Source organism: Giraffa tippelskirchi, chromosome 7, assembly GCF_054371585.1.
Source record: "Giraffa tippelskirchi isolate mGirTip1 chromosome 7, T2T-mGirTip1v1.2.pri, whole genome shotgun sequence".
In the NCBI taxonomy this organism is placed as follows: Eukaryota; Metazoa; Chordata; class Mammalia; order Artiodactyla; family Giraffidae; genus Giraffa; species Giraffa tippelskirchi.
Window position 1 is genome coordinate 160,235,161 of NC_137281.1, and position 12,847 is coordinate 160,248,007.

General features: G+C 46.0%; 1 protein-coding gene across 2 annotated transcripts in view; it reads right to left on the reverse strand.

Moving 5' to 3' along the window:
- FOXN3 (forkhead box N3) overlaps window positions 1-12,847 on the reverse strand; it is a 538,038-nt gene that overhangs the window by 510,290 nt on the left and 14,901 nt on the right. The window lies entirely within an intron of this gene.

The following is a 12,847-nucleotide window of genomic DNA, read 5'->3' on the forward strand; positions in this document are numbered from 1 at the left end:
TGACCCACCAGGATTAGATCTGGATTATGTCAATAATACATTATTTGATGTACAGTCCTCTGTCTCAAATAACTTACATGACTGCGTCTTGATTTCTAAGGGGTGGAACAGTCCTTAGAGATTTCTGAGATGTTCTTCCTGGGTTTTAATCCTCAAATGAAGCTCAAATAAAATTTTCCATTTCTTTCTTAGATTAATTTTTTGCTGACATATACAACAGTCACTGACATCCATATTCTTCTCACAAGTTTGAGCAAAGACCAAAGTACTAATTTATTCGTACTCAAGCCACAAAGATACAGCAGCAGTATCGTCAGCATTTTAAGCAACCGATTCATTATGTTTATCTATACTCTTCTCCACCATGTACACTGTGGGCATGACACTTGCCCCTTTAGATCACTGGGGTTTTAATCTGTGATAAGAGGGAGTGTGGCCACATGAGCTCCATGTCCTCTAGCTTTAGTTTCAGGCTCGTTAGGGGAAGGGCTGTGTGATCTCCTTACGCTCAGCACCCACATCTGGTGACTGTTTCTGGCCTCAGCTGAGGGCCTGGCCCCCAGCATGGACTTGAGAGCACAGCCCAGCTGTGGGGAGTCTGTTCAAAGCTGGCTCTGCCACACGCTGGCTGGTAACCCAGGCTCCTAACTCAGCCCCTCAGAACCCCAGTGGCCTCCTAAGAAATGGGACCGTGCTGGCAAAGAGCTGAGTTCGGAAGCCAGCTTATGGTAAACCATCATGGACTGTGGATGACCGCATGAGCCGGTGAACCTGGGGCTCTAGACACACTGCCTGGATTAAATAGCAAACTGTGTGCTATTTCTTCAGTGTCATGCTCTCTACAACACTGAGTGAGTAACATAGCTCTTCCTACTCCCTAGTTTGTAAGCAGATGTAAATTAGTTCCTAGCATTTGTGCCAAAACCCCGAACATTACTAAAATGCATGGTGAGTAATCATACAGACGTTGCTAATACATTTGCAACAGAGGGCACACACTAAATCTATCTTATTTTTTTGTGTATAAATAAATACATAAAATATTATACATTTAAATAACAACAGGCCAAACATTTACTGAAAGGTTTTTGTGGATGAGAATTCTCTGTTTCTAATAAAAAGAAGTGCTTGATTATCATATTGTTACATAATTGTTCCCAAAGTAGTCTGAACTTTTATTTGGTGAAAAAACAACTCAGGAGTTATATTATCTTTCAAACCAAGTTTCTGACTATCTCAACAAATAAGAGAAGGTGTAACAACAAATATAATTATCAAATGTGACTTTTTCTGCCAGTTTTTTCCCTTAACTATTTAAGCTGTCAGTTTTGCCCATCTGGTTTTCATCTGAGAATAGAAATCACTAATCCCACAAACTATTCACTGATTTCTAATCCGAGAAAGACTGGTATTACTTAGCAGCATAATATGTTTTTCTTTCCTCCTGTGGAAATAAATGTGCAGCTTCATAGTAGATTAAAAAAGACAATTGAGAAATTTCCTATCATAAACATGTATGGTATCTTAATTTCCTAGCATAATAGCAGAGAGATGAACATAATTAATTATATTTTAAATGCAAATTGTTGACAACTGTTCATCTGGTTGAAATTATTTAAGCCATATCAACTCTAAAGAAAGTCCTGCTTTCTAATTTTTTATAAAAATAATTCCATAGTCTTTTCCATACACAGCAATCGCTTAAAAATTTCACATGATATTCAAAGCACCATCGCTGCAACCCCCATAGAGACATGTAGGCAAATATAAGTGATTTATATGCAGATTTCAACCTATTTACCAAGCTTAATAGTGAGAGACAAAATATTATATGCAAAATGCACTCATTTAAATTTTTGATCAGATCTTTCTGCTGCTTGATGGAATGAGAAAGTTATATTGGTATAGGAGCAAATGCATTTCAGAATAGAAGTCTCAAACCACATTCGTCTGTAATGAAGGACTTGGACAACAATATGGCTAGATGATCCGTCAGTTTCACTCATCTTCTTGATTGACAAGTGTTACCGCAATGTGAATCAATCCTGAGATTTTCATAGTAAGCACTAAGAGGCTGAGATTAGGACAGCTCTCAAACCAGCAGTGCTGTGGGACCCACAGAGACCACCTCATCCATAATATACTAGCCACATGTCGTACACAAGACAAATTTAGGAAGTACACACACACTGGATATAGTTATGTTTGTATATCAGTGTGTATTAGGAAAAGCATACTAGAATGTTGAAGCTATGATTTCACAGATATTATCACTTAAGAAAATGCTCAGTAGTTAAGCAGAAACTGAGCTGATTAAATAAAAATTTAAGAAAGTAGCAGTGCAGATGGCATAAGGAAATGACAAGAATTGTGATGGTCATGACTAAAATTTACAAATCACTGATCTACTCCAACCCCTAATTTTATAGGTGGGAAACACGAGACCTTGAGTAGTTTTAAAGGTTTCTCCGAGATCCTATGGCTTGTCGGAGGCTGGATTCTATGATTTACAACCCCACATCCTGTGTGTTACACAGAAGATTGACTGTCTTGTCTTTACAATGTTTATTTCAGTCTCATGAACCACATATACTTTTTTTTCCTGAAAGAATGGGTCATTGAGAAATCCAGATAAATTCTCAAACTACTTATGTATTTGGTGTTGCTTTTTTTATGGAACCTTGGGTACTACCATTGTCATTGGACCAGAATTAAAAGGTGCTAATGAGAGCTGATCTCACTTTCAGCTACATTTTTTTAAACTGAATACATTTGACAGGTAACATTGTGTCCGTTCAAGGTGTCCAGCTTGTTACTTTGATATATTTATATATTGCAATATATTAATAATTGCCATTGTAGTGTGGCAACTATTATTTTTGGCAAATATTGTTGTAGTTGTTCAGTAGCTCAGTTGTGTCTGACTCTTTGCGACCCCATGGACTGCAGCACGCCAGGCCTCCCTGTCCATTACCAACGCCCAGAGCTCGCTCAGACTCATGTCCATTGAGTCGGTGATGCCATCCAACCATCTCATCCTCTGTCGTCCCCTTCTCCTCCCGCCTTCCATCTTTCCCAGCATCAGGGTCTTTTCCAATGAGTCAGTTCTTCGCATCAGGTGGCCAAAGTATTGGAGTTTCAGCTTCAGCCTCAGTCCTTCCGATGAATATTGAGGATTCAATCATTATTCATTATGAGATATGACAATGCATATTTACCACATTATGTAATCACAGGACAATATTATTGTCTATATTCATCACATGTGCATTAGTTCTCTAGGGTTTATTTACTACTCCTTTCAAGTTTGTATGCTTATTGTTGCTCTTATCCCTGCCTCCCTGGCGGTGCAGTGGGTAAGAATCCGCCTGCCAATGCAGGGGACACAGGCTCAATCCCTCCTCCAAGAAGAATCCACAGCAACCAAGCCCATGCACAACAACTACTGAGGCCTGCGCGCCTAGAGCCTGGGATCCGCAGCCAGAGCAGCCACGAGACCCCCAGCATCGCAGTGGGGGTGGGTCCTCCCCAAGACACCCCAGCATCACAGTGGTGTGGGTCCTCCCCAACGAGACCCCCAGCATCGCAGTGGGGGTGGGTCTTTCCCAACAAGACCCCCAGCATCGCAGTGGGGGTGGGTCCTCCCCAACGAGACCCCCAGCATCACAGTGGGGGTGGGTCCTCCCCGAGACGCCCCAGCATAATAGTGGGGATGGGTCCTCCCCAACAAGACCCCCAGCATCGCAGTGGGAGTGGGTCCTCTCCAACAAGACCCCCAGCATCGCAGTGGGGGTGGGTCCTCCCCAACGAGACCCCCAGCATCGCAGTGGGGGTGGGTCCTTCCCAACGAGACCCCCAGCATCGCAGTGGGGGTGGTTCCTCCCCAACGAGACCCCCAGCATCGCAGTGGGGGTGGGTCCTTCCCAACGAGACCCCCAGCATCGCAGTGGGGGTGGGTCCTCCCCAACGAGACCCCCAGCATCGCAGTGGGGGTGGGTCCTCCCCGAGACGCCCCAGCATTGCAGTGGGGGTAGGTCCTCCCCAAGACGCCCCAGTATCACAGTGGTGTGGGTCCTCCCCAACGAGACCCCCAGCATCGCAGTGGGGGTGGGTCCTCCCAGAGACACCCCAGCATAGCAGTGGGGGTGGGTCCTCCCCAACGAGACCCCCAGCATCACAGCGGGGGTGGGTCCTCCTGGAGACACCCCAGCATAATAGTGGGGATGGGTCCTCCCCAACAAGACCCCCAGCATCGCAGTGGGGGTGGGTCCTCCCCGAGACGCCCCAGCATTGCAGTGGGGGTGGGTCCTCCCCAAGAAGCCCCAGCATCACAGGGAAGAGCAGGCCCCGCTTACTTCAACTGGGAAAAGCCCGTGGGCAGCAAAAGAGACCTAGCGCAGCCAAAAAAAAAAAAATCTCATTTTGATCCAACACACTGAGGCCTTTGGATATTTTTGCTGTGTACATGAAGGATATTCTAAGATGTAGATGCTCCAGGTTCCTGAAAATGGGAGGGGGAGAAGTCCACAGAAATGCCACTGTGCTCCAGTGAAGAGTTGAAGGCACCTTCTGCCAGACCACAGGCATCACTTCCCCTTTCTCCTCCTCAAGCCCCGCCCCAGCTCCAGCGTTTGGAGATGTCACACGGGTAGCCTGAAATCAGTGCTCACTGTGGAAGTATTTATACTCGTGTGCTCAGTCGTGTCCGACTCTTTGCGACCCCACGGACTGTAGCCCGCCAGGCTCCTCTGTCCATGGGATTCTCCAGGCAAGAACACTGGAGTGGCTTGCCATGCGCTCCTCTAGGGCATCTTCCCGACCCAGGGATCGAACCCGTGTCTCCTTCATTGGCAGGTGGATCCTTTCCCGCTGTGCTCCAGTCGTTGGCAAATGTTACAAATTAGGGTTTCTGCCTTGAGAGAGTTGAGTGTCAGACATTCACAAGCAAACCGCTGTTTTGAGGGTGAGTGGAAGGAAGCCAGGCCCTTTTAGAATGAGACTTGGGTGCTTTAAAGAATGATACATAAATCAACATTTCCACCCACTAGAGAGTAACAGGGCATGCTCCCGGGTGGCTCAGCTGGTAAAGAATCCGCCTGCAGTGCGGGAGACCTGGGTTCGATCTCTGGGTCGGGAAGATCCCCTGGAGAAGGGAAAGGCTACCCACTCCAGGATTCTGGCTTGGAGAATCCCATGGACAGTCCGTGGGGTCACAAAGACTTGGACGCGACCGAGCCACGAAGACCTTCCCGTTTCCCTTTCAGCGAGTAACAGGGCAGCAGTGCACTAGGGAGCCGATGAGTGAAGGCCCGAGACTGTTCTCTCTGCTTTCAGGGCCACAGTATAATGGGAGCCCTGGGGCAGGAGAAACAGGGCCAAATAATCAGAAACGGCCTTGCTCGTTATTCTGCTGACTAGACACCCTGCCTAAGGGTCTATCGAAAGGAGAGATGACTGGTAATGTCTTCTTTAGAGAGACAAATTTCTACATAAAGTCCTCATGAATGGGCGAGATGTGTGCCATCCCAGAGAACTTTCTGCACTGATGGAAACGTTCTCTCTCCCTGCTGTCCAGCAAGGTAGCTACTACGCTCAGCTTATTTAACCCTTGACACATGGCTAGTCTGAATTGAGACATGCCGGAAGGGTAAAATACACACTGGTTTTCCAGGACTTAGAATGAAAAGAAAAAAGAATGCAAAATACCACGTTACAATGTTTACATTGATCACATGTTGAAATGACCTTTTGGATAGATTGCACATGCGTGCTCAGTCACGTCTGACTCTTCGAGACCCCCATGGACTGTAGCCCGCGAGGGTCCTCTGTCCATGGGATCTCCCAGGCAAGAACACTGGAGTGGGCTGCCGTTTCCTTCCTCAGGGCATCTTCCCCACCCAGGGATCGAGGTCGAGTCTCCTTTGTCTTCTGCATTGGTGGGCGGATTCTTAACCACTGGGCCACCTGGGAAGCCCATTTGGATAGACTATTAAATATTATACATATTATTAAAATTTCACCTGTTTCTTTTTACTGTTTTAACATGGCTACCAGACACATTTTCAATTTAAATTTGCATTTAATTTTAAGTTAATGGCACACCTTATGTTTTGACTGGACATCACTGAGCTTGATCATGAAGTTCGGAGTCAGGGACTGCAGAAGCAGGAGAATCAAAAAAGAGAGGCAAGAACAAATAGTGCTTAGTTGTACACACCTCAGGAGATGGAGTTTGTAACGCAGCTTCCACATGGAGTATTAGAACATTGCTGAAATGCATCATGAGTTGCCAGCATGGGGCCTCGGAGGAGAGGGTGGCATAGCCAAATATTTAAAACCATGAGCGGTACACCTGAGTGTGAAGCATAATCTCTATGCCCTTAAACCGCCTTCCTCTGGTGGATGAGATTAGGACACTGTTTGAGAAGGTTCTCCAGAATTTTGTGAGAAGCCAGGTTCAAATTTTCAGTCCTGCTTCCAATAATGTGTCCTACTTCCAGCCCCAACATGAGAAAGAACACTCCTGTGCTTGAGAGTTTATGTCAGATCATCACCTACCTTGAAATTCAGCCCCTCTCTTTCAGATTTGAAACCCTAAGGTGCAGATGAAGGCGTGCGCACCCTCAGTAAACCTGAAGGATGGCCGGGGCCATGCAGGACTCAGATTTCATCATGTGAGTCTCCGTTCTTGGCCTTTCTCAAGATGGTTTAAGAAACACAACATGGTCATTCCAATACACTTGATGTCAAAGACATATTTTATGGTATGTTTTCCAGAGATAGGCTTGGCTTCTGAATCTGTCATTGACAGCATCTCATGGAGGGCAAAGGCTGCAGCCAGTAGGAAAAAAACTTCATTTCAACATGTACAGAAAAGAAAGGATGGAAGAGGGTTTTTTTTTCCCTACTATATAGAAATCCAAACTGTCATGCCTTCAGCCCTAAAGAATGCCCACCTTAACGAGACAAAAGTCATGCTCTAATGGGGAAACTCTGGTCAAGCAGAAGCTAAATAACCTACCTGCAGAATCAGGAAGAAGGAAGCACCATAGGAGGCCCTGAGCGGCAGCGAGGCGGACACACAAATCCTGACTGTCTGCACATGCCTTCTGGGACTTTTAACATCCACCCAGAGAGTGGGAGCTGTAAAAATAGACGCTGTGTTTCTGCAGAAGTGAAAGACTTATTGCATAATGGTGGCAAACTCTGTCTGCTAGAATAGAATGACTCCGTATGCAAACAGAAAACTAAAAAAATAGCTACCACTCTAGACAAATGTATTTTTGAAATATTCAGCCTCCATAAAAAAATGTGTGGCTCCTTAGCAGACTAAAAGCCTCCTTTCTTGATATTGGGAAAAATGGAGTGACCTTTGCCAGGTCCACAAACCTGGCTTCTTCATGGTAATCTCTCCACCCACCCACACATGTCTGAGACCATTTCTCTCTTTCTTTCTTTTCTCTGTAAGATTGGTACCTAAGTAGAAAGGAAATAACTTGCAAACAGTAAGTATCGATTTTGGTGGAAGCCCCATAAGGCAGAGACCTACTGCTTCCTTCACCTCCATCGGGGCACAAGGGGAATGAGAGAAACATCCAGACAAATGACAGCTGTCAGGCCGACCAGGCGTCTCCTCTAGCCACGCCGCCGCTCTCTGCCCTCCCCGTGTCCCCTTCGTAGGCTTCACACCGACTGCGGGGGGCGGGGTGTCTCTGCCCAACCCCCTTCTCCCTTGATGAGTACTCATCCACTGATACAGGGACCCTTACAACAAGTACTTATTAAGCAACAAATATATTCATTGGAAGGACTGATGCTGAAACTGAAGCTCCAATGCTTTGGCCACCTGATGTGAAGAGCTGACTCACTGTAAAAGATCCCGATGCTCGGAAAGATTGAAGGCAGGAGGAGAAGGGGACGACAGAGGACGAGATGGCTGGATGGCATCACCGACTCGATGGACATGAGTTTGAGCAAGCTCTGGGAGATGGTGAAGGACAGGGAAGCCTGGCGTGCTGCAGTCCATGGGGTCGCAAAGAGTTAGACATGACTGAGCGACTGAACAACAACAAAATATTCATTGGAAGGACTGATGCTGAAACTGAAGCTCCAATACTTTGGCCACCTGATGCAAAGAGAAGACTCACTGGAAAAGACCCTGATGCTGGGAAAGACTGAAGGCAAAAGGAGACAAGAGTGGCAGAGGATCAGATGGTCAGATGGCCTCAGCAACTCAATAGACATGAGTGTGCGCAAAGAGGGGAGAGTGAGGGACAGGGAGCCCTGGCATGTGGCAGTCCATGTGGTCACAGAGTCGGACACGGCTGGGCAACTGAACAAGGAGGGAGCGAGAGATGCATAAGAAGGCTGCAACTTCAGCGCTACCAGGTCAGATTAATGAGACACGCTGAGTGCAACAGGGCCATCAGTTACATTCCTGAGTCTTCCAGGGTGAGGCCTGAGTGGACAGAATCCTTCCATCAATAACCATCCATGCCCAGGGGGGTATCTACAGCCCAAGGTTACACTGCGTCCTTGCTCATGGAACAACTTTATCTCCCTCTGGAGTTATTGTTGGAGCCCATATGGACATGGCACTGACCCACTGTGACAGTCCAGCCAGAAGTTGGACCAAAGAAGATCTGTGAGTGCACAGTGTGCATCTGCCATTGTGATCGTCAGTGGCAACCTCGTGGCCTCGGAAGACAGCTCCTTGAAAGGCTTCGCTTTGCCAGTCGTCAACAACTTTGCTCTCATACCATCACAGGCAGCAGAACAGGAAGGGAGGAAATGAGACCCTACAGGGCAAGGCTAACTGCAGATGAACAAAACCCAGGCAACCCATAGGCTCTGTGCTCCTTTACAACCTGAGTGTTTAGTGGGCATCACCCATGTGCTGAGCATTGGACCAGACCTCAGGGACACAAGGACCGACCAGTCAGACCCTGGCCCCTGCCCCAGAGGGCTGACGGTCTACTTGGGGGCAAACAAATATTAACTCATACTTGCATAATGACTGCTTCACTGAGTAAGCGCTCTGAAGGAAAAGCATTGGATTGGGAAAGTATATAGAAGTTAGGGTCAAGGTCATCAGAGGGGTTACAAAACACTTCCTTGAGGCAAGAAATGGCTGGGCAAAGGAAGCTGGATGGAAAAGTTCCTAAAATTTCTGGGAGGGACAGGATGGGAAAACAGCTGGCTGTGACTGTTGTGGCTCCGTCATTATACCCTGGAGAAAGGGGTTCAGTTCACTTCAGTCACTAAGTTGTGTCTGACTCTTTGTGACCCCATGGACTACAGCACACCAGGCCTCTCTGTCCATCACCAACTCCCAGAGCATATTCAAACTCATGTCTATTGCGTCGGTGATGCCATCCAACCATCTCATCTTCTGTCGTCCCCTTCTCCTCCCACCTTCAATCTTTCCCAGCATCAGAGTCTTTTCAAATGAGTCAGTTCTTCACATCAGGTGGCCAAAATATTGCAGTTTCAGCTGCAGCATCAGTCCTTCCAATGAATATTCAGGACTGATTTTCTTTAGGATGGATTGGTTGGATCTCCTTGCAGTCCAAGGGACTCTCCAGAGTCTTCTCCAACACCACAGTTCAAAAGCATCAATTCTTCGGTGCTCAGCTTTCTTTATAGTCCAACTCTCACATCCATACATGACCACTGGTTACAAAGCCTATAATAAGGAACTGTGGAAACCCATGGGAAATTGACTTGAAAGATTTGAGAAGGCTTCTTAGAAAAGGAGGCCTTTTAGCTGAACTTTGAAATATGAGTAGGGTTTTGACAGGTGGAGGATGGAGGCAAATAGCATTCCAGAAAAAGGAAGAAACAGGAAAAGCAGACCCTAAATATGAAGGGAAGTGATGAGCAATTATATATCAATACCTATACCATACCTGTATCTAGATAGCTATAGCTGTATCACCAGGGGCTTCCCTGGTGGCTCAGATGGTAAAGAATCTGCCTGCAATGCGAGAGACCTGGTTCAATCCTTGAGTCGGGAAGATCCCCTGAAGAAGGGAATGGCTACCCACTCCAGTCTTCTTGCCTGGAGAATCCCAGGGACAGAGGAGTCTGGTGGGCTACAGTCCATGGGGTCACAGAGAGTCAGACACAACCAAGGGACCAACACTCTCAGTCCCGTACCTGTATATGTATCCCAATATCATGCTGCTGCTGCTAAGTCACGTCAGTCGTATCCGACTCTGTGCAACCCCAGAGACGGCAGCCCAGCAGGCTCCCCCATCCCTGGGATTCTCCAGGCAAGAACACTGGAGTGGGTTGCCATTTCCTTCTCCAGTGCATGAAAGTGAAAAGTGAAAGTGAAGTTGCTCAGTCATGTCCAACTCCTAGCGACCCCACAGACTGCAGCCTACCAGGCTCCCCTGTCCGTGGGATTTTCCAGGCAAGAGTACTGGAGTGGGGTGCCATTGCCTTCTTCCCCAATACCATGAGGTGGTAGTTATTTCTTTTCACAGCGAGGAAATGCAATGTCTAAAAGATGAAACTAGAAGCTTAGAAAGACTTGCCCCAAGTCTCCAGGGTCTTAGATTTGTTGTTGTTTAGTCCCTCAGTTGTGTCCGACTCTTTGTGACCCCACAGACTGCAGCACCGCCAGGCTTCCCTGTCCATCACCATCTCTTACGTGACAGAGCCAACACTTAAACCACAGTCTAAATCTACCCATGTTGCCTTTATAAGCCCTCAATAAGTGGCTATCATTATAGATATAAATGTGACAGCAAAATGACCACGTGATATGCCCAAGGGCAGTTGGATGAAGAGGGAGGTAACGGGTTCAGATGGAAAAGCAGGAGTCAAGTACCGCAGGGCTTTGAAGGTCTGTTCATGTAGCCCATGTGCAGTGGTTATAAAATGATCAAACAGCAAAGTCTCAGTCAAATCCATCAGTCCAGGATCCTGTAGGGTAGAACCTGCTGGGTCAGTGCCTCCTGGGGTCTGTCCAGAGTCAAGAACAATTAAAAAAAATAGGGGCAGATTATAGCGACATAGTCATGGTAGTTGATGACTCCTCTGTAGTTGAGGCAGAAAGCCTGAATTTTGAGAACAGAGGTCTGAGAAACTGCAGATGAAACAGTCTGAACACAGTCACTGGACCGGAACATTTCAGCAAGGGGTTGGCAAACCTCATAGGGACATAGCTGAGTTTCAAGAAGTGAACAGCAGACAAGAACAAGACGCAAAGAGCAATGGCCACGTACATGGACCAGACGCTGGCTGGGGAGAGGGGCAGTTAGCACCGCTGCTGCACCTGAGAACCCCGTGGGCCACCTTAGTAACAGACATGCATTGTTTCAGCAGATGCTTGTCAATACGCTGTTCAGCAATTTCATTTATTTATTTATTAAAAATTGCTTTCAATGTGGACTATTTTTAGTCTTTATTGAATGTGTCACAAATTGCTTCTGTTTTATGTTTTGGATTTTTTGGTCACAAGGCATGAAGAATCTCAGCTCCCTGACCAGGGACTGAACACAAACCCCCCTTGCACTGGAAGGCATAGTCTTAACCACTGGACCCCCAGGGGCATCCGTGTAACTTCATTTAGAGATCAGCCATCGTATTTACTTAGAAATTCCACAGGAAATCCCTTTGGATTGTCCTTTGATTTTATGAACACTTTCAGATTTTAAAAGAAGGGATATCCAATCAACTAGTATGATCTCAAGGCTCTTGTGGTGGTTAAAACGTTTTATTAGAGAATTTGCTTCCTTAAATGGGAGAGCTGGAGTCAGGTGAGGACAGGGCAGGGGACATTCTTGCTTGAATAAGGCAGATAAACATCTTCCACATTAAGGGACTGATATTTATTCTGCAGCAGACAGAGTCATCCAGAGCATTTGAGTTGGGGCTGTCACATGATCAGCTGTGTATTCTAGGAGAATTTCAGTACTGGTGTGAAGGATAGACCGGGCTTTTCATGTACTTTTTTTTTTCATATACCTTATTTTATCAAAGATTAATTGTTCTCCTTTACTCAGTACAAGGGTGACATGTATTACAATGAATATCTTAGTGCCTTATTCCTATTAGCCAATAAAAGTTAATGTAATTGAACTTTGGTTGAATTGAATAGTTCCTAGAAATGTAACGACAACCCTTCTAAAAACTGGCTTTCTTATGAAGGGTATTTTAGGTTCTAGGAGAAGGGACAATACAGAAAACACTTTGGAGAAGGAAGACATTTGATAATAGAACCAAACACTGCAGCCTCCGCCCTTGCCATTCAAACTGCCCCCACTGCTGCGGGTCGTTGGGACTACTGGGCTGGCCAGAAACCAACCAGGGTCTTGTGGCACAACCTACCGGACAACCGGAACGAACGTTTTGGCCAACGCAATATTTGCTTCCGTGAGGGATAATGTATTCATCTGAATGTTTACATTTAAAAATAACAAAAATAGATCTTTTTCTAGAACTTTTCTTTCTTCAGTAAATTTCTGGAAAACAGAGCTTTTGCTGTATTTGAATCAAAGTGTTAAGACTGCGTGCTTGCACGTGGCTCTCAGCACTACTATACTGCAGTTTGGGGCATTTCCCTGCGACTCTGATTTACTGAGAACTGACATGTACTCTGAGCAAGAATCTGTATAACAGGTCTGTCAGCTGAGGCTGAAAAAATAGATTTCATTTGAGGACTTCTCTATGTTTTAATTGTTTGACTGGGTATTGGCTCTCTTATTTCTTACTTTCTGAAACCTACATACTATCTGCCACCTTTTTCCTTTCCTTCTTTGGATATTCATTTATTCATTGGTTCATGCATTCAGTCGTTCCTTTAACAAATACTGGTTGAGGGGTACCACATGTGGGT